The following is a 23,948-nucleotide window of genomic DNA, read 5'->3' on the forward strand; positions in this document are numbered from 1 at the left end:
TTACCTAAGCTTTCTGGGTCTGTGGGTTGTAGTTTGATTATCATTTGCTTAATAGCTAATATCCATTGTTAAGTGAATACATATCATATTTGTCTTTCTGGATCTGGGGTACCTCATTTGGGAATTTTTTCTAGTTCTATTCATTTGTCTGCAAATTTCATGATACCATGCTTTTTTTTTTTTTGGTTTTTCGAGACAGGGTTTCTCTGCGTAGCTTTGCGCCTCTTTCCTGGAACTCACTTGGTAGTCCAGGCTGGCCTCGAACTCACAGAGATCCGCCTGCCTCTGCCTGCCGAGTGCTGGGATTAAAGGCGTGCGCCACCACCGCCCAGCCTATACCATGTTTTTTAATAGCTGAGTAATATTCAATTGTGTAAATGTACCACGTTTTCTTTATCCATTCTTCAGTTGAGGGACATCTAGGTTGTTTCCAGTTTCTGGCTATTTTGAATAAAGCCACAATGAACATAGTTGAGTAAGTATCAGTGTGGTAGGATACAGCATCCTTTGGGTATGTGCCCAAGAGTGGTTTAGATGGGTCTTAAGGTAGATCAATTCCCAATTTTCTGAGGAACCACCAAAATATATCAAGAATTCAAGAAATTAGATATCAAAACACCACATAATCCAATTAAAATATGTGGTATAATTCTAAACAGAGAATTCTCAATAAAGGAATCTCAAATGGCTGAGAAACACTAAAAGAAATGTTCAACATCTTAGCCATCAGGAAAATGCAAATAAAAACTACTTTGAGATTCCATCTTATACCTGTCAGAATGGCTAAGATCAATAACACAAGTGAGAGCTCATGCTGGTGAGGATGTGGAGCAATGGAAACATTTTACCCTTACTGGTGGGAGTGCAAACTTATACTGCCACTATGCAAATCCCTTTTTAATTTCAACCAATCAATGATTAAGCTTCTTTAACTTCAAAGTTAATTTTAGTCTGTGACCATAAAAGCAGAGGCAAAGATAAACAACAAGCAGTGATTATTGATTTATAGGATTTGTCTTTGCCTGAAGTAAGTTGTAATGGATTCCCAAAAGATACATTAAAGTTCTAACCTAATAAAATTAGTGTCATACATCCATGATTAGCAAGAAGTGAAGGTATTAAACTTGCCCAACAACTGTGGTGACATTGTGTCCCCAATATATTATGCACCCAAATAACTTACCTGGAGTCAGACAACAGAACAGCCACTAGGTAGACATAGAGGCCAGGTGTGGTGGCACGTGCCTTAAATTCCAACACTAGTTAACCATGGAGGTATGGAGGTCTGTACAGACAGATAAGAAGTGACAGAGCTGGGCAGGAAGAGGAAGTGATGTAGCTGGACAGAGAAAGCAAATCAGATGGCAGAATAGCAAAGCATATAGGCATGGGTAGACAGCAAGTCGCTTGCATTCAGAAACTGCGGAACTGGTGAGGTAAGGTTAGCTATGGTTTTCCCTATTTCCCTGGTCTGTAAGGTTTTCACCCCATATATCTGGCTCCATGTTTTTTTTTTTTTATTTAATAAGACCATTTAGAGAGCCTTTAAATGCTGAGGCAATAAACACTACCAAGAGCAAGAAAAAGGCTCCCAATAACTTTCCATACATTAGTTTAAATAATCTTTTGATTGTCTATAGTTCCTAACATAATGTGAATGCTACATAAGTAATAATTATAATATACTGTTTGGGTAAAAATGATAAAGTGAAATCTGTCTATTTCAGTATTAACAGTACCATTGCAGGCCTAATGATACTCTCCGTAACAGTGTATGCTTCAACAAGGAATGCTAGAGAGACACTAGATGTCTCCAGCTACAGTAGCTTGCCCACACATTATTCCATCCATGTGAGATTCATTTTTGTGCTCAGTGTACAAAGTATTTACTTTTGGTCTTTTGAAGTTTATGACATTTGAAAATGTCTTAAGTTCACTCTGAAAATGGTTGGAACAAATTTGTGTGTTACTACTCTACAACAATAACAAGTTAAAAAAAAGAAAATTGAGCTAAAGCACCTCATGCAAAGTAGTCTTTCCTGAGAACAATTTTCATCTAATAACCCAATACTGTGCTACAAACTAAACCAACCTTGCATGATTGTATATCAGGAGGCTTAATGAAACAAATTTATTGTCACAGATCTAGGGACTAAAAGTCCGACTTGAAGCACTGGGATAAACCATGCTCCCTCTGTTGGGAGGCATGTGGCCTCGTTTTGGACCAGTATCTGCATGCTTGTCCAACAGGTCTCCAGATGAAGCAAAAGCCCCTGGGGACTGTCTCACTCAGCAAGGACCAGTGGACTTTGGGACAACACAGAATACTGCTGGGACCCTGTGGCCTGCATACTCTCTTCTCCCTTGTAATACTGATGATTCTTTTGGAGGTTTTGGTGTCCTTTTGTCATCATGCATGGGATAGATGTGATCATTTCTAGAAACACAATTTTTTTCTCAAATATTTTCCCCCAAAATCTTTTGGGAGCTGATACTTTCCAGGTTTCTTGTCTGGGGATTACACCTGTCACTTCAGACCCCAGAGCTATTCTGATTCAGTGCTGACAGGATCAGAGGCAGATCACCCTATTTCTGTAAATGTGTTTTAAATGGGATTGTTGTTCTTGAAAATGTGTGCCTATGTCAATCACCTTTTAGTTTTGTAACAACAGGAATGTACCTGGATCTACATTTGACCAAACTAGGAAAATGTTAGGTTTGGATTTTGGTTTAAAGATGTTTTGATGTAAAAGTTAGGAGAAAACATATTTGATATATTTGTTTTTGCCCAAGATTAACATTGGAGGATGAGAAAAACTTGCTTGTTAGTATGGAAAAACTTGCTTGATTTTGATGTATAAAGATGGCTGGAGCTAATGGGGCTAGTCACTTGTGCAAAAGTCATCTGGTGGCCAGACAGTTCATTTCTTTGCGGCAACATCCCTTCCCCATCTCTGGACCTGAACCCAGGTTGTGGCAGGACCACAGTAGAAAATATTTCTTGGTATATTCCTATGTTTGCCCCTTCCACATAAGAAGCTTGAACATCTATGTGTTTTGGTGGTTCTGAAACCAGTTGCCTATGGACACCAAAGGATGACTGTGTATTTGAGTTTTAATTTGGTTATTTACTTTACACCATTATTTTACACTACTTTACACTAGAAAAAGAAGCTAAATGTTACTGAATCATCCAACAGAGAACAAATCTCATGAAAAATTTGTGATTGGCTTTGTCTCCAGATTCAAGTAAGAGAAACCACTACAGTATCTTGTCTGTTAATATTTAGAGACAATCCAATCCCACAACCACAGGGAATTATTGAGCAGTTCCAACCCTAACAGACTGACTCCAAAGTCCTTGGGAATTGCTCCTGCATTTTATGTTTCTGCGTAAAACAAGAGTCTAGTTAATGCAAACTCCCTTTTGTAAGATAGTTAGTCTTCTCCCATGTATACCACAGAAACTTACTAGTTTGTGATAAGTAAAATAAAATGCCATTTATAAGAAAGGTAGGTATAATTGTGTGTGTGTTACAAACAAATAATTTTCAGATTTTGTTTCCTGATTGCTGGGCTTCATTGTCTTAGGTATTGTTAGACCAGTATCTGTATTTCAAAGAACAAGGTTTTTTTTTTTTTTTTCCAGTTTCAAGGCAGATATCTCTCCACTAGGTTATTCGGGCATCAAATCAGGACTCAATATATCTGACTGAAGCTGAGGACCTGAAGTTGGGTAATGTTAGATATTTGCCCATGAGAACATTTGCAGACCTTGTGAAGGAACTGAAGTCTTTCCAAGCAGTATTAATTGATAAAGGACAAGGTCAGGGGTGAGGCCTGCTTGCCAAATAGTTCTCATCTTTCCTTCCTTTATGCCTTAGAGACCAACAGCACTCACAAAAAAGGAATTCGGGGAGGCATTGCTGAGAAATAATTATCATCTACTATTGTTTTCTTCTTAGTCTCTCCAGGAAAAGGCAAATAGGAAATGTATTGTACATTCTAATGGCTTGTCAGGGGATCTGAACATTGTTCTAGATTTCTTAGTTATAATTAAGTACAATTATTCTCATTTGCTCTCTATATTTCATAAGTTTTTAAATCTTAGCTAAGTCACTGTTTTGGAAAATAAGTGTATTCATTTATTTTTATTTTTTATTTTTGATATTATAATTACATCATTTCCCTCTTTCCTTTCCTTACTCTAAACCCCTTCAGATACTTTTCCTTGATTCTTTTCAAGTTCATAAGCTCTTTCATTAATTGCTGTTACATGCATATGTGTATGTACATAAATATATGTTCCTAAATATACCCTTTTCATTCTGAATAAAGAACATATATACAAGGTCACTTTTTGCTTAAACCTCAATCTTGCTTTTTATGTATATGTTGAGGATACAAACTCAGGTCCTCCTACTTGTGAAATTGTTAGTTAACAAACTAAGGCATCTCCCCAGGTCCTACATCTTACTCTGCTTCTCATTTTAGCCTCATAATAACCTCAAAATTAGTCTTTCTAGACCAGCTACTCATCCTCTTGCTCAAAGATGTGTCTTAAAGAAGCAATCCTCTAATTTGGGTCCTTAGGTCTTGATCTTGGTCCACTGTTGATGATTTAATTATGTGGGAGATACTTAAAACATAAATGCAGAGCCTTCATGAGGGTAATTTCATCATACTTGTTGGAAGGCCTGAGAGATACTTGTTCTTAGGGAATATTTTGCCACTTAGTATCTGGTGAAGTCAGCCACCTTGTTTAAAATGTAAACTAGAGATAGGAGAGATGGGTCGGTTGTTTAGTGCAGAAACCCTGAATTCAGTTCATTGCTCGTAGCCACCTATATCTTCAGTTCCAAGAGAGCTGATGCTTTCTTCTGGCCTTTCCAGACACCTGTACCCATATGAACACACCCTCACACAGTCATACACATACACAGAATTACAAAAACAAACAAAATAAAATGGTCCTAGCAGAAGCCTCTTTCTGGATAAAATGGAAGGAAAAATAAAATATCACTTGGGAGGCAGAGATCCATCTGGGCCATACTGGGCTACATGAGACTGATCCAGTATAGGAGAGAAACAGAGCCAGGCAGTGGTGGCACACACCTTTAATCTCAGCACTTGAGATTTCATGCCTTTGCTTGGGGAGCACACATGCCTTTAGTCCCAGGAAGTAATATGGCAGGGCAGGGAAAGATATATAAGGTGTGATGGAACAGGAACTCACTCTCTTTAGGCTGAGAATTTCATAGAGGTAAGAACTAGTGGCTGGCTGTTCTGCTTCTCTGATCTTTCAGCTTTCAACCTGATATCTGGCTCGGGTTTTTTTTTTTTTAATTATTAAAAGACTATCTAAAATTTGAACAACACACAAGTGTAGGTGTTTGCCTCTGGGTCTTTGGGTAGAATCTTCTGGTTTGAGGTAGCATGTTTTATTCTAGAGATAATGCATCTAGCTATTGACTCCCAGCATAATGATACATGAATCCTTGGGAATACCTGATAAGGTACTTTCTACTGAGGAACTAAATGGTTTTGCTGGTCATTCTTTCCATGTTTAAGGAGGACCTAGTCACCAAGGTCATGTAATCCTTGTAGTACCATCCTTTGGAGCATAACTTTGTCTCCATATCCTGTAGAACTCATTGGACTTGCTGTGGATTTATTATGTATTAAGTTATCTGATTGGCCTCAGAGTTTAAGGTAAGATCTACTGTGGGGAAGGGAAAATGTTTTTTTAATGGTCCTTGGAGTGTGTGACTGCTACTTTACTGGGTAGTCCAATAGACCTAGAATCTCTTATTTGTGTTTTATGGGCAAGACATTAGATGCTAATGTTCCTTCCTCTTTCCAAATGTCAGCATGGCCAGGTGAGCTTATGAAGGCATACTTTGAATCACTGTAAATATTAAACATATTTTATTTCACACGAATTAGTCCTTTGTAAGCACTATTTGTTTGGCCTTTGGGGAGGAGGTAGATGGGGTAGTAGGGAAGTTTCAAGTATTCCTGTTTGGCTGACCACTACATATCCTGCCTTGCCCTCTCCAATTAGGATTGAATTATTACTGTAGCTCCTCTGGTTGTCCAAGGACTGAGCAGTTATTTCAACTGATATAGGTGGAGAGATGATTTCAATACACACATGCCAGATTAAAATAAGTTTTTACGGGCATGAGTGAGGAAGATTTAGGATACCACAAGGGTGTTATTTTATTTTATTTTATTTTTTAGAAGGATTGTTTGATAGTTTTTAGTCTCTTTGACTTAATCACTCTAGTATGGTCTTATCTGCTGTCAAGTGAGAGCTTCTAATTCTTTTCCCAAAGATACCTTAAAACTTCTCTGAATTAGAAATTTTGTAGCTGTCATAGTTCTTAGGGGGAGGTAACTCCGAGGTTATAACATCTAATTTCTTTTAACAATATGTTGCTGGGCTCAGTTCTTTCCCTAGGTGTTTAGTCTATACCCACAGGAAAGATTTGTTATTGTTGCCACAAACATTGAGGATTTTTAATTATTTGGCATGCCCAGACATTTTTACTTTTCAGGAAAGAAAGAAGATAGGATTCATTTTAGCTTGGAGACAAATTTCTAAACAGTCTTGTTAAATAAGAAACAGAGCCAAATACAGCACATTTCAGCACAAATAAAATATCAACACATTTCCCCTTTTTATTCTAATAAAAAGGAAAGAAGTTATAACTAACATAAGAAAAACTATATACAATAAGTACAATAACTATATACAATATATACAAGCAATAAATACCTCAACAATGTCTGATCTATTTGCATTTGACAAACTCAGAGAAAATATTCCATTATCTATCTTATTTTGATAAGCCCAAAATGCACCTGATTGACTTTTTATCCTAACTTATAATACTAACAGAGAACTATCTTATCATGTCTTTCAAATCACTTGTAGCTCTGGCTCCTTTAAGCTCCAGCCACGAGAGTTGGTGATCTGGCTGCAAGTAGCTCCAGCTGAGTGCAGCCAGACCACTTGTAACTTTGGCCGGGCCTGGGGCCTATAAACTCTGGCTGAGCTGAGGTCTGTAACCTCTGGCCTGTAAGACCACCAACAGTTTAATGAATTCTTGCCACATGGGAGCCAAACGTAAACAAAATTTTTTTTAATTTTTTTCATTTTTCTTTATTAATGAATTTTCTACTCACTCTACATACCACCCACAAATCTCCCTTCCTCCCCCCTTCCACCCTCAAGACCTCCCTCCCAAGCCACCCCATATCCCCACATCCCCCAAATTAAGGTCTCCCATGGGGAGTCAACAGAGCCCAGCACACTGAGCCTAGGCAGGTCCAAGCCCCTCCCCACTGCACCAAGGCTGTGCAAGGTGTCACACCACAGTCACCAGGATCCCAAAAGCCTGCCCATGTACCAGGGACAGATTTCGATCCCCCTGCCTAGATGCCCCCCAAACAGTTCGAGCCAAACAACCTGTAAACGAATTTCTAAATAGTCTTATTAAGTAAGAAACACAGAGCCAAATACAGAGGCAATAGCCATGACTAGCCTTACCTTACCACCAGCAGTAGCTTCCGCAGATAGAGTTTCTTCCCATCTAACCTGTGCTTTTATTGCCTTCCTCTTCTGCCTTCTCATTGGCTCTAAGCCCAGCCACATGACTTCCTCGTCACTGCCTGTCTATACAGACCTCTAGGTCTCTATGGTTGGTACTGGGATTAAAGGCTTATGTCACCACACTTGGCTGTGTCCTTGACCATACAGAGATTCTGTCTGCCATGTGATCAGATTAAGGGCATGTGCTACCACCACCTGACTTCTGTTTATGGCTCTCTTTGACCTCTGATCTCCCGGCAAATTTATTTATTAACATACAAATAAAATATCACATTTCAGCACAAATAAAATATCACCACATTAGCTTGTTGTACTTTCAAGCCTCACTGCTATAATGGCTGACTCTTTAACCTTTTAGAACTTTGGAATGGAGCTCCAGACTTCCAACCTTGCCCTAACAGGGATTATTCCTGTAGCCAAAGTAACATAAGCCAGGAGACCCAGGAAGATATCAGGGTTCAAAACCACAGGCAAGGTCAGTAGGGAATGATGTCAGAATTCACCTTACAGTTTCCTCTCTTCTCACCTCCAGAGCAGGTCTCTGTGGATATTACCCCAGGTGTGAGAAAGGAACTGCAAAGAGCTGATGTAATAGCTGCGTTGGAGTCCTGTCTAGGACTCCTATCTCTGTGATCTTGGCAGGAATGCCATCTGGTGAGTGGAAGAAGGAAAGAAATGTGGAAAAGAAGATGAGGTTGTGAGAATGAATGTCAATGATACTAGAAATGCTATGGATACTTGTGGAGATACCGTGTCCCCCAATATATTGTGCACCCTAATAAACTTATCTGGGGTCAGAGAACAGAACAGCCACTAGATAGACATAGAGGCCAGAAAATGGTGGCACACATATCTTTAGTCCTATAACTTGAGAGGCAGAGATCCATCTGGATCTCTGTGAGTTCATGGCCACAATGGAAACAGTCAGGCAGTGATGGCATCTTCTCTGGGGAAGAGCACATCAATCACCAATTGGTTACCTAATACTAAGTGATCACATGCAAGTGTTATAGTATTATTGTACAGACTGACTGGGTTGATAGATACATACATATGTAATAACAATTTAAAAAAAAGAGGCCATGAAATTAAGAGAAAATGGAGGTGAGATAAATAGGGGAGGTAGGAGGGAGAAAAGAAAAGGTGGAAGTAATCTAATTATAATCTCATAGAGATGTCAAATATCCAGCCAACATTTAATTCGCTTGTAAAATCAAACAAGCATAGCAATTTCATTTATACACAAATTTTGCTTTCATTTTTGAATGGAAAGTAGACTTATATGTATAGAAAGAAATTGTTTCAGGGAAAATTTCTTTAAAATTTATTATCAGTAAACATTTGCTTTGTGTACCTATTTTATTTTGTGAAGCAAAAATATCTATGACCAAAAGAGTTAACATTTCAGAACAATTTAAGAAGTGATGGTTAGTGCATTGTTAATGATAGGCACCAAATAAAGAATCCTTTTTTGCTACAACAAAGGTATGAGTTTGAGTAGAACCTAACATTTTATAATGAAGATCTACAGAGTAATATTAAATGATAAGGAAGCACAGAATTTAGCTAAAATGACACCACCATCATGGAAACAGATGTAAAGCTGTTCTGTTAAGAGTTTCAACTCCATCCTAGTTTAGCAAGGCCATACAACTGACATTCCCTGGATTCAATTGTGTTCCAGGGCCTGCATTCTTGGATGCATACAGCCCCACAGCCCCAAGGTCCTGCAGCCAAGCATCTGAGATAGGTGATAGAGATAAGATAAACTGCAGCAATCTTCCTGAGTGGACTATGTTGACCTCTCAGCTTCAAACTTCCTACTTCAGCCTGAGTGCAGAGATCACAGGCATGAATGACTACATTTTCTAACTATCCAGCTTCTGTACCACATTATTATTTTTTTTTAAGATGATAATAAAATTGTATCATTTACCCCTTCCCTTTCCTCTCTTCAAACCCTACCATATATGACCGCATACTCTCTTGCAAATTCATGGCCTCTTTATCATTGTTGTTGATATAGTCACACACACACACACACACACACACACACACACACACACACACACATATATATATATATATATATATATATATATATATATATATATATATATATATAACATGAATCTTAGAAATAGAAATAGAAAAATAGAAAACCTGGAGCCAGACATGAGGTAAAAGCTGAAAGATCAGAGAAGCAGAACAAGCCAGCCACACTCTACAGAATCCTCCACCTCAAGAGAGAGACTTCCTGTTTACTCACATCTTCCATACCTTTCTGTTCCCTGTCATCTTACTTCCTTCCTAGTGCTGGGATTAAAGGTATGTCACACCTGGCTCTGTTCCCAGTGTGGCTTGAACTCACAGATATCTGGATGGATTTCTGCCTCCTGAATGCTAGGATTAAAGGCATTTGCTACCACTGCCTGACCTCTATGTTTAATATAATATCATTACATTTCCCCTTTTTTGTCTAAAATAATAAAAGGTTATAACTAATATAAGAAAAACTATATACAATAAGTACAATAACTATATACAATATATACAGGCAATAAATACATAACAATGTCTAGTCCATTTGCATTTGACAAATTCAGTGAAAATACTCCATTATTTGTCCTATTTTGGTGAGTCAAAAATGTACCTAGTTCACTTTCTATCCTAGCTTTTAATACCGACTGAAAACTATCTTTTGATGTCTTTCAAACTTATACACTTTACACCTCTTTAGAGAGTTTCTGTTCTGGATTTGTTAACAAAGAAAACTGTAACTATGACTATCTAATCTTCAACTCCCTCAGAGACCCAAGAAGGAAATAATATTAACTGAGTAAACAGAAAATACAAACAAATGACTTCCAAAAAATGTGAGAAATGGCAGAAACAGTTGGCTGCCTGAACAGTCACCCAATATTTCTCTGCAGCATTGGGGCATCCATCTTTGGCCTACTGGCCTAGCATATCTGACAGATTCATCTGTGAAGCAGGATTTTCTAAGGAGCCTTCCTACCTTGTCTTGGCAAGGATTGGCAGTCTTTTGTGTCCTGCTTGTCCATTTTGGACAGCATACTGTCAGCAGTTGAGGCAAAGGCTAACTTTTGCCACAGTGAAAATAAACTCTGTATGGAGTTTCTTAAATGCCCATCATCTTCTCTGAAGTAGAATGGTGCTGCCAGGAGCAGACATGTCTCATTGTCATGAAAAAAGAAAAAAAAATCTATGTTATGAAAATATCTTAAATGCCATATTCTGTAGATCTCTGAAGTGTTTGAAGATGACCTGTATATCTCTGTTTGATCTGGAAAACATACCTAACATAACTACAAGTTCGATTGTAACCACTAACTACTTTCATTTCTTTATAGCCTAATTAGTTGGTAATAATAACTTTCAAGGACTAGCAATTTGCATTACATTGTTAAATGAACTAGATAGGTGCAATACCTTGAACAAGATTAGAAATACATGTACAGTATTTTTAATACAATCACAAATTTGTAACAATATACATAATTTGCATACAATATATAAAAATCCAATCCAATGTAAAATATTTAAAACTAGTAACTGCCTTTTAAAAGTAGATTCAGTACTCTACCTTTTTACATTATCATATCTATATCCTCCCCTTTTTTTCTTTTCAGAGTAGATTCAATAATCTATTCTTTTATCCTATCATTTCTCCCTTTTTGGGGGGGAATAGATTCAGTAACCTACTTCTTATCTATATCCTCTTTTTTCTTTTTCTCTTTTTTCAAAATAAAAACCCTGAATCTAATCTCCTTTGTAATCAAACACCCTAAACAATGACAATTACCCATAACTCATTGAACTACCAAAAAATACCCACCCCACCTCTGGGGAATGTGGGCATTGTGTTCTTAAAATTACTTCCTGCTGACAGGGGTGGGGGGTGAAGACATCTTTAGGGAATCCTGAAAAGAAAATTTTGGATTAATTGTCAAGTCCTGGAAGAGGTAGCTGTATCATTTGTTGTCCAGTTTCTGCATAATGCAAAAATTCAGGGCTTGTCTCAAGTCCTTGCTTGAGTAGTCTATGAGGCTGGATCATCTCAGCTAGCCATCTCAAAATTGTACTAAGCAGTTTGTAGCCAAAGTCGATCTTTGCATAATGTTTGTCATCTTAGTGTTATTATCATCGTCCTCATGAAATCATCATTGTGGGGCCCCATCATCTTTTTGGAAACTTTGGAGATTGCACTAGGTCAGATTATTCCTTTTCTTGATAATTTTTCAGGGTAGTTCTTCCTTCTTCTTTGGATGCTTATTTGTCCAAAGGTCTTTAAATTCCCCAAGATCATTGTTTTTATTTTCCTGAAAGACAAAAATAAAACCCTTCCCCAAACCTAAATTTGGGGAGTTTCCAAATCTAATCTTGATCAATTTTGATTTATTGTTTCTTCTTAAATTTTTGTTTTATTTTATAAAGCTGTCCTATCATCCAGAGCAATCTGGTTTTTTATAATAGGCATTACGTTTTTTAATTGCTCTGGGAAGGAGTTTCTTCTATGATGACAGAAAAGTACTGAACAGAATTTGTCATGGGGGCCTGTGAGAGGCCCCTCAGGAAGTTTCCTGACAGCAAAAACAAAGGATTACCTTGTCTATCCCTTGTTGATCTACATTTGTTAGTCTGATGTCTACCTTTACCATACCTTCTATATAATCCAGAAGGGAGGGGTGTGCTGTTGGGATTATTCTTGAAAAAACATTGTTTCTAGGACCCTGTTTGCAGTCCCTTTTTTTGGTGACCTTGCTAACCACATTTGAAGCATCTGACATTACTAATTTTTTTCAAACCTCTCGAAATCACCTCTCCTATCCTAGTATCACCATAGTCATAAGATTCAATATTAATTGTATCTCAGACCCATTCCTCCAAGGGTGCTGATCTTGCCTTTAATGGCCTAATTATCCTTTTGCATTGTGCTTTAGCATTTTCAAAAGCCAGAGAGTCAATTATTATCTGTCTAGCTTTTGAATTTGGTATCATTCTACTTACTGCTGAAGTCATTCTTTGTAAGAAATCAGTGAAGGTTTCTTTTGGGCCCTGTATAACTTTTGTAAATGACTCAATTTTCTTCCCTACTTCTTCAATTCTGTCCCAAGCATTCAAGGCTGACATTCTGCATAAAAATTAGGGTGTGATCATCATATAAAGATTGTTTTTATATATCAGCATAATCATCTTCTCTAAGAAATTGATCTTGGGAAATTTTCATATCTCTAGCCCTACATTATTGTTCAATTACATTAGCCTCATCTTTCCACCAGGTCATCCATTGTAACTGTGGATCAGCTTCTAGGACAGCTGTAATGAACTCTTTCCAGTCTTGAGGGCTAAAAAAGCTTTTCTCTATGTCATAATGCTATACGCCTGTCCTTTGAAACTGTGAAGCAAAATCTATTCTTCCTTAAGGTGCTTTTTTCAAGATATGACATTGCATTGACTGGAAAATTAACTAAAACAAGGATTATAAGTAAGAATTAGTAAATGCCTCCTTGAAGTTTAGGGAACAGATACAATAAGGTTAGATAATATTTCTAAAGATATGGGAAATGTGGAAGTGACATGTAGAACATTACTATGTTGTTAGAATATTGTAATATTTAGAGTGAAAAACTGTGGAATAAGGAAGGCACACATTAGAAAGTAATTCAAGTAGCCAGGGAAGGAGGTGGAGCAGAGAATGTTGAAATCTGAGGAGGCATAATATGGCAAAAGGAAAAAAAAAAGTGTTTTAAATGTAAGTTGAGTAAATACCTTAAGAGTTTTGTAGAAAATGCTTTATGACTTTCATGTCCCCAGAGGAATACACAAGGAAATCATGTGCAAGGTTGTCATGGGTTAGTAGACCTAGAATTATTCACCAGAAGGCATCTTCTTAGGAAAGGCCACATAGGAAAATTTTTTGTGGAGATTCAAGTTAAAGATGAGCCAGACTTCAGAATCCTGGGAAAAGGGAGAAGTGGAACACAAGTTCATTTTTGAAATTTTTGTTTATTTATGAAAATGTTTTTCTTTTATTCATTTATAAACAATTTATTCCTATTGACTTTTAGGACAGCCCATTAAATTAACCATTTACTAGGCAAAGAAATGCAATTGGGAGGGGCTGAGTGAGGTTATATTATAGGTATTAAGCAAGGTATTTCCCATACTATGTAGAGAAGGGTACTTCCTTCCATTCTGTGCCATTTTCTGGCATACATAAAGGTAAAGAGATATTTTTTCATGTTTTCTATTTGTGTGATCACACAGATTAGACAAAATATAACATTATTCATTGTGTAATAGAATGTTCAATGTATTGATATGAGGAAGGAAGCATTTGTTAACCTTATTGGTTTACACTGTCCTTCTGAGAATACCAAACAAAAAGGAAGTAAATGATTACTGACTAATAACCTTGTCAATTTGCTTATCCTGAGATGAGTGAAATAGTTAATTATATTAATTAAACAATATTGATAACCTTATCTTTCACAAAGCAGGGTATTCCAAATATTAAGATGTTTCTAGGTTTTCTTGTCAATAGAGAAATCACATATGTTATGTCAACATTTGTAAGAGACACATTGGCTGGATAAATGAGCTCTGAGGTATGAAGAGCCAGGAAGTGTTCCATGTTCTCTCTGCTCCCTGAGGAGCATGTACTGCTTTCCCTGCCCAGTGCTTACCCACAAATTTGACTAAAGTAGGGAAGAATTTAGACAAGAAGTTTGAACTTACCAGAAACATGTAACTTTGAATTAATTCCCTTTGCCCCATACCTATCAAAATCTGTGATGAGGAAATATTTATGTAGGGTCCTTGAAGGGAGTCTTTTTTACTTCTTTTTCTAAATATTTAATATGATTATCATGGGACTAAGCTATGAAATCAGAGCTGTGGTTGTAGTTTGATTCCTTGTAATTTCCAGTAAGCCCCCACTCCCCACCCCCAGAGGAGCATAGTGGAATGGCTTAGAGTCCCAGCTCCACACAGAGGAAGATTTGAATTTGAAACCCAGGTCTGCCATTTAATCCCTGGGATTTGGAGTGATCTCTTTCAACTTCTCAGGGTGTTTACTGAGTTTATAGAGTAACTCTTACAACATTTCATGTTCAAAGAGGCTATCACACATATTCAAGGAATAAACATCTTTTTAGAAATTTCATCATTTTTTTTAATCTAAAACTGCTGGTGTTGACTTCTAGCCTTAGGAACATTTTGTAAAAGTGACTAATTTCCATTTAACACATGATTGAGGAAATAGGCATTCTCTCAAGCAGGTTTAACCAGTTGGAGCTAAGAATCTGTGTGTAGCCCTTATAGATTGTTTTAATTTAGTTTATTGAACATTCAAAGCAAGTCAGCCTCACAGTAGCCAAATTTCTTTTTAATTGAACAGAAAGGAAGACAGTCTCTGGCACAGACATAGAGAAGGCACAGATGTGAGGAAGACATGTACCTTGTGATGCTTCATGTGAATATACAGATGTTTCACCACTGGATTTCAGAGTATTCTCATGGCACAATTATTTGCTCAGTTTTAAAACCTGCATATTTCTACAATATAAATTTCAGTTACCTGTTCGTTATTTTATATTAAAAATGCAAAGCTATGTCACAGTAAGATTCAATGAAAAGGTAATGTTATGTATTGACTTAAGCATTTAGAGAATTTTCAGTAGAGTTAAGATTGTGCTGATTATTGTATGATGATTAAAAATAAAAGTGTTTGGAGACATTTAAGTTAGCAATGATTGGATTTACCTTGCCTTTAATTTCACATTTAATTATTAATGCAAAAAAAAATCTCCTGTTATCCTGGTTTTATCGATAAAATACCTTTCATGGATAACACAGGGTACGTGTGTGCTGTGTGCTTGTGTGTGTGTGTGTGTGTGTGTGTGTGTGCGCGCGCTTCAAATGATTTTTCTCTGAGTTTCTATGAAGACATACTACCATTCACATTTGTGAATAAAATAAGACATATCCATTTGCATAAAAATGTATATACCACTAGGACTTTTGTTGCTGTTGTTGGTTTTTGGTTTTTGGTTTCTTAAGATGAAGTTTCACTATGTAACAGTCCTGGCTGTCCTGGAACTAGCTTTGTAGACCAGACCAGCTCTAACTCACAGAGATCTGATTGCCTTTGCCCCCGATTGCTGGGATTAGAGGCATGAGCCACCAATGCCTGGCTGGACTTTTGTTTTAAAGTTTCAATAGCAGAAGTAACCATGGTGTTGATTGTAAAGTCATCTGTACAAAATCTAAATACTCTAGCCGAACTGCCATGGACTTATAGGTCAGTCATTATTTTATATACAGAGTCTAATTATTTTATTCCTTCCATTTTTATACACATTTTATATGTATTGTATTATGGATCAGAAAAGTTCTTCAAAAACCCATGGATGAAAGGGCCCAGGTTTGGTAGACAAGCTTATGTGGAGGAAGATTTGTGGCTATAATCACACCCGAGAAGAGGTGATTGACTTCATCTGTATCTGTTTTTCCTCTCTCACTTTGCAGCCACTGTGTGGTTCGCTTCATCTCCTACCCTCTCTTCTTGTCTAGATGCCATAGATAAAAATGTGAACAACCACAGACTTAAACATCTAACCATGCCCCCAAATAAAACACTCGTCGTTTCCAGTTGGCTATCTCAGTTATTATGTCGTGGCAAAGGATGCTGACTAATAAGTCCATAGACTATTTTTTATGCTGAATAGTAAGATTATTTTTAAAACAATTATAAATTGATATAATGAAAAATACCTCCACTGCCTTTGGCCACTATCTGCCTTCTCTTTTTCTCAGCCCCACTAAATAAACACTACTGTTGTTCTTATAAATAATGATGAACATTTTCACACGCCTCTTCCTGTGTACTTTAAAACTGAAATGTCTCCCATGGGCTTCTGTGTTGAGCACTTTCGTCTCAGTTTGCAGCAGTAATTTGAAAACTGAACTGCCTATAGGTGGTGAAGGGGTGTGCCTTTGAGGCTATTCCTGTCCCTAGTCCCATCTTGTCTCCCTTTCCTATGGCCTATCCTTATGAACAGACATATACATTTCACATAGTTTTTCCCCACAGCTTTCTGCCATGCCTTCTCTACATCTCAGGATGTACTGAAACTTATGAAATAAACACTTTTTCCTCCTTTGAAGTTGTTCCAGTTAGGCACTGTGGTCACCAAAAAGGGCATGTGAGCACATGATGCCTGTGCTGTATACATTGCTCTTTAAATGCTATTAATATCATACATAAAATGTTCTCATTATTAAAGCATATAGGACAATAAATTTAGGTTTTTTGGTAATACAATTGGAGCTTATAAGCAATCACACAAATAAATTATTCTACATGTTGTAAGCACATCTGTCAGATAATTTCTCAAGACTATAATGTCTAGTTCAACTGATACTAATTTTGATAGATATCAATCAATTGCTATAGATAGTATAATAATATGTTAATATTCCCATAGAAACACTATAATTTTTAAATGTTTGTTAGAAAATAGTACCAGAATAGTTTAAATTATCTCTAGATCTCCTTCTCTACATCATTTTCATAGCCATTGATAAGTTCGTTATTCAGTTGTTTGCCTTTTCTAACCCACACTTTTGAGGTATGTTGTACAGTGTCTATATTATTTCTTTAGTACTAAAGGTAGAATTGAGTGGCAGTGGGTCCACCTAAAATGTATGAAGTCCAGGGATACCCACAATGCAAAAGATGTAAAAGAGGAAGAAAGATTATATGGATGAGCCCAAAGGGAGGAGAGAGAAGAGGAAATAATACGACTATATCACAATCTCAAAAAAATGAGAAAAATTTCAAGTTGATCAAAATATATTGTATGAAATTATCAGATAGTTAATAAAAAATATTGCTCTAAAAACTGTGGACAAGAACTAAGCAGAGAGTTCTCAAGAGATTTAGTAAAAAATGTCTAGAATGTTTAAAACTTTTTCAACAGACTCATCAATCAGGGGAATACAAATCAAAACTCTGAAATTTAATCTTCAACCAGAATGGCTGAGAGAGAGGGACAAATGCTGTTTTATAACTGGGGAAAGAGGAATGCTTATTCAGGGTTAGGGGGAGGGCAAAACAACCAATGTATTCACCACTACTGAAATCAGTATGAGGATTCCTCAAAGAGCTAAAAATATGTACCTACCACTTAGTCTGTCTGTACAACTCAGGAACATTTAATCAGTGGACTTTATATCTTACTACAGAGATACTCCTTGGCAATATTAATTTACTGTTCTATTCACAAAAGCCAGGAAGTGGAAATAGCCCAGATGTCCACCCACTGAGAAATGGGCAATGTAAATATGGTACATTTTTGCAGTGGAATGTTATTCAACTGTTAAGAAAAAATGTGATTATATATGCAATTATGAAAACAACAGGTAAATGGCTGGATCTAGAAACAGCCAGCTAGTATAACAGATGAGGTATACCAGCCCAGAAAAAAAAGTCATAAATTTTCTCTCATATGTGGATGGTAGCTTTGCAATATATAGAGAGAAATATTTGTTTTTCATCTGGAAAACCCATAGAGATCAGAAACCAATAAAGGCCCTTGTTGGTGATGAAATTAAAGAAAGGGGAGGTAGAATTCAATGGTATATAAAAGTAAAGGATAGTAATGGAACAGGAGTGGTTAAATGAGCTGGATGATGGATAACTAAATCTAATCTAAAGGCTTTTTGAAAACCTATTCCAGTACAAGCTTCATAAGTTAGTATATAAACAAAAACTTAAATGCAGTAACACTATAATGGAGGTATCATGCCTCTATTACTGGGGCCAAGAACCTGAGACTACATAGGTCATAAACCCTACAAGAGAACCTACTACTAATATTTTATTACACAGACATAGTAACAACTAGATTCCTAATGAGTTAATGCCATACACTTAGAGTAATGCATCTCTCATCCCTTATCAGAGAAGCTTCCTTTTGCAGTAGATGATGATTAATCCAGAGACCCACAGCTGCTCAATCTGCAGAGAACAAGAGACTGGAGAGTGTTTAGGTACAGACTAGACATTTAGATCATACCTCTGCCCCCAAAGCTCTAGACTTATTGTGGAAATGGACTCAGGAAGATTAAAAGAGGCAGAAACTGTGGATGACTACAAGAAAATGATGTTTTCCTGACAAAACAGGGCAATTGCACATATGAACTTGCAGCAGCTGTGACAGCATGCACAAAATTTTTGCAAGTTCAAGCCATGCAAGGATATAGGTCAAGTGGGCATGAAGTATCCATTTCTAGCTAAGGGCCTACTGGCAATTGATAGCTATGAGGAAAGGGAGAACCAGTGTTAAGATTATTACCCTGAGTAGATCAGTCATAGTTGGTACATACCTAAATGTGTTTTAGTAACACAAATTGGACTCAGTGAACTTTAAAAAAAGAGAAAGATGTACCATATTTATGGGAAAAAGTCACAAATAATTTATTTTTAAAATTTACCACGCTTAACAATGTGTGTGTGTGTGTGTGTGTGTGTGTGTGTGTGTGTGTGTGTGTGTGTGTAATCATGCAGGTGATACCCTCCTTCCACCCTAAGGGCCTGGAGGGGCTATGTAGTTTGTCAGCCTTGGCTTCAAGGGCTTGTACACAGTGAGCTATCTGACTGACTCACTGTGAATGATGTATGTACTTCTTATGCACTTCTACACGTCTTACTCTGAACTAGAGTTCTGTGTTGAGTTTTGGAGTAACTGGGTGAAATACCAATATATAACTCACTTCTGTGACCTTCAGGATCATGTGTTTCTCTCATTGTTTCAAAAAGGAACTCCAGAGCTCTGACAGAGCTTTTCCTCTTCTTTCCATTGTTTTGTAATATTGCCATAGTTGAGACCCACCTAAGACCTTGTCTTCACTTAGACTTAAGTACTGTCCATGCTCACTGTCCTGTTCTCAAACTCTAGTACATTTTGTTCCTTGGTTCAAACACACAATAATAACCATAACTTGAGACAGAAAAAGAAAAGTAGATGACTAATATGATGGTCTAAGACAGTGACAGCTTGGTAACAGTGAAAATGCAAAGTATTCAAGTCCATGATTTCCAAATGTAGTGTTCCCTTGAAAGTCACTCTAGTTCTTTGAAAATATAACAAATTCCAGAATTTTGGCAAGAAAAGCATAACAAGTCAGAACTGCAAAACAGGATCTCTAGAATGGTGGGAATATGAAAAAGAGTCACTGGCCAGATCTGGAGTAATTTGAACATGAAGTATTGATTTAAATTTCAGGAAACTATAACAAGTTAAATTATTTGCCTATTACCATTTAATTAATGCTCCATGGTATTGGAGTTTTTTTAAAGATTAATTCTAAAACAATTAAGATTTAAGACAACTATGAAGAGAAGTAAAAGGAGATGAGAAAGAGTAGGAAAGAAGAAATTACAAAATTAAAAATGAAGTTGAAACAAAAGCACCAATTTCTCTTAATGTGACCACTTGACAAGCATGAGGAATTGAATAACAATTCTTCACAAGATGATGTTGCAGACTGAAAAGGATGAGTTGAAGAAGGCTTTAACTTCAGATAGAAGATGAAATGTCTCAAATCTCCCTTCTAAATTTCAGGGTGCAGTTCTGCTCATCAAATCTCTCACTCAGCACTACTCTGAATGGTTTCTCCAGTCTCTCATACTTTCCTGTAGTAAAGAAGATTAAAAGTGTATTTGACATTGCTGCTGCTGCTGCTGTTGCTGTTATAACAATGGCGCACACCACTGCTACTGTTTCTGGGATTACCATTTCATAATTGCTTACTACAGCTAACACAGTGGAGACCCTGGCAACAAAAGTAGCTACAACAGTTAGTTAATCTTTCATTCTAATGGACATGATAAATTTAATTCAGTAGTTATATACATCTAGATTGGCTTTGAAAATTATAAATTTATAAACTCAAGTTCCAGTTGCTTTTGGGATACTATCTTACAAGGACTCCAACATACAGTATGGCTCGATAAGGAAGGTAATGGCTCAGTTGCCTTTAGCCTACTGGCTATGGGTGAGATAGGACCTCTGTTGGTCTTTTATGTATTGAACATACAGATTGCAAGCCCAGTGCCACTTTGAGATCTTTGGCAGCAATTAACCATGCAGCTCACACACGATTGAGCAGGTATGATAATGAGTATTCAGAGACAGGTAATGCCTGGGGGGCACTCACTAACCTAAGATAGAGCACCTGTGTGGCCTGGGCAGGCGTCTCCATGATGGGTAAGGTGACCTGCTGACGTCCCACACAACCCAAGTCAGAAGCTCATTTTTTAATAAAAGGGGGACCTGCCGGGTCCTGGCCCCCGTTTTGGGTAACTGTTGCCTTGGGACCTTGACCTTGAAATCTTTCCAATGCTAATTCCCAGCCAGGTTCCACCCTCCTGAATGCTTAAGGAAAGTTCCTTGTCTGTGTATCCTGAATAACAGGCATTAACAGCTTAGATGCAAGATTGTAAATCATCAGTAGCGAACTTCTGCTCCCCCCACCCCGTTCTCCCATTGTGCTGTAAGTCTGTAATTAAGACCTCCTACCCCCTTCAAGAAATAACATTCGACATTTAAAATTAAATATATATTTAATTTTATATTTTTATATATATTAAATATATATATTTGAATGAATACTGCAAATGTAATCTATGAATACCACAAATGTGATTAATATCATGAGTGTAATTTAAAAAATAAATAAATAAATTTTAAAAATGCAGTTTTATTTTTTCATACCCAGCAGCTTAGATGACATTGTTATCTGCCTGATCCATAGGACTCCTAAATTCAATTAGTTAAAAGAGATTCATTTTTTGTTTAATTGTGTTTTCTCTATGCAGTTTTTTAATAATGTAACTAATAACAGCAATAAGTATTCAAAACACTAACTTGAACATTATTTTGTTTGCCACAAAATTCTACTTACTCTTTAGACTCAGGCTTTCTTTGTATCCATTGTTTCTTTCCATCTTCTGCTGCCATCGAAGACCTGCTATCCCAATACGGATAGTACAATGTATCAGAGTATTCTTTTGATTGCCCACCACACACTCAACATCCATCTCATAAAAGTTATCCACATTCATAAACAAGCCAGAAATTAATAATGACCTTTCAGTTGCCAAGAAGTCTGCTGTGAAACAAACTCTCCTAGAAATGGCGACATAAACATGATTGGAACAATGGCAATATCAATGGACGTATCCACATAGAAGGGAGAAATTTTCATGGAGTCCCATACCTAGATAAAGAACTATGCCAGGCAGTGGTGGCGCACACCTTTAATCCCAGCACTTGGGAGGCAGAGCCAGGCAGATCTCTGTGAGTTCGAGGCCAGCCTAGACTACCAAGTGAGTTCCAGGAAAGGTGCAAAGCTACATGGAAAAACCCATTCTCGAAAAACAAAAACAAAAAAAGAACTATAAGACGGTATTGACTGATGAGGAAAGGAGAATGAGCCTCTTCCAAGGATGAGCCTACCCCTTTTTGGTTGGTGTGTGTGTGTGTGTGTGTGTGTGTGTGTGTGTGTGTGTACACAAAAGTCAGAAATCAACCAAAGATATCATTCCTCAGATTCTATGCAGCTTGTTGTTGCCAGTGCTGTTTCTTCCCTAGGAGAAACCAGTAGCCTCATGATGAAGATATTCAAGCAGCTCTTGACAGAAAGACAAGCAACAAGGCACCAATGGAAGGCTCATGCCAGTAGTCAGGTGAGTGATCAATTTGGAAGTAGATATTGTGATGCTTTGTGAAGCCTTCAGTTGACCATAGCCCTGGTAAACATCCCTGCTGAAACCTAATGAATCATAGTAAGACAGTTCTAAACTCCAGGTAGGCTTTCTCAAATCTCTGACCTAAGGAGATTACAAAATAATAATACTTGTTTTTCTAAAATGTTCTCAAATTAGAGACTGGAGAGATGACTGTCTGCAAAGTGCCTGCCAGACAAACACAAGAATATTATCATGGGTCTCCAGAACACAGCTTTTGTAGCTTTGCATAAAAAGCTAGGTATAGTCTCCTGTGCCTACAACCCTAGCCTCAGAGACAGTAGGACAGGCAGATATCCAAAGCTCATTGGCCAGACAGCCTAATTAGTTTTATGAGTTTCAGGTTCAGGGAGAGATGCTATCAAAAAATAAACACAAGGACTTAGGAAAGATAAGCAACATTGACTGCCCTCCCAGTGTCCACAACCACCCAACCTCCATACCCACATACACCTGTTTGCAGACCACCCTCATACACAATATCACACACACACACACACACACACACACATACACACACACACACACACCCCTACTACTACTATGACACTACCACAACTACTACTATCACCATCCCTATCTTCAACGTGGAACATCAGTTGTATATGCAACACAGCTACAAGCATTATTGTGATAGTTTAAATGTAACTGGACTCCATAATCCCAAAGGAAGTGGTGCTGCTATTAGGAGATGTGACCTTGTTAAAGTAGGTGTGGCCTAGTTGGAGGAAGTGTGTCTCTGTGGGCATGGACTTTGAGGTCTCTTTTGCTCAAGCTTCCCTCAGTGTTACACTGAGACCACTTCCTGTTGCCTGCAAGATGTAGGACTGTGAGCTACTTCTCCAGCACCATGTCTGCCTGCATGCCATCATGTTCCACCACGATGACCTCTGAAATGTAAGTGAGCCAACCCAATTAAACGTTTTCCTTTATAAGAGTTGTGGTGGTCATTGTGTCTCTTCACAGCAATAGAAACCCTGACTAAGACAATCACAGTCTATGCCACATTTCCACTGTGCCACTGTTTTTTAATTCAACTCTCTCGATGAAATAGTTTTCAAAACCATTGAGATAGTTTCAAAACCACAGTAACCCTACTGTGCAGTTGTGTCTATGAAAATTGCTCATTTGAAATCCTTGGCCTCATACATTCACTCACACTTTTAAATTTTTGTTTTCTGATGTATTTAACTATCCATTTTAAGCCATATGCTCAATTTTGTTATTCTAAATTATCAAGTAAATCTATTGCCTCACATGAATTTGTCAATTTGTATTTATTACTTTGTTATTCAAATGATTATGACTGTATATAGAGTGCTAATATATTTTTCTACTTAAAGTATTAAGAAATAAGAAAAATAATGTCTTCATTCTTAAGCTTCTCATTAATTCAGATACATGAGACTAAAAATGTCATTACTGCTCATAATAAGAATTAAATGGCAGAGGGCAATCTGGATGATAATTTTTGTTGTTTGTTTTGTTTCT

This window comes from Peromyscus leucopus, chromosome 10 (genome assembly GCF_004664715.2).
Source record: "Peromyscus leucopus breed LL Stock chromosome 10, UCI_PerLeu_2.1, whole genome shotgun sequence".
In the NCBI taxonomy this organism is placed as follows: Eukaryota; Metazoa; Chordata; class Mammalia; order Rodentia; family Cricetidae; genus Peromyscus; species Peromyscus leucopus.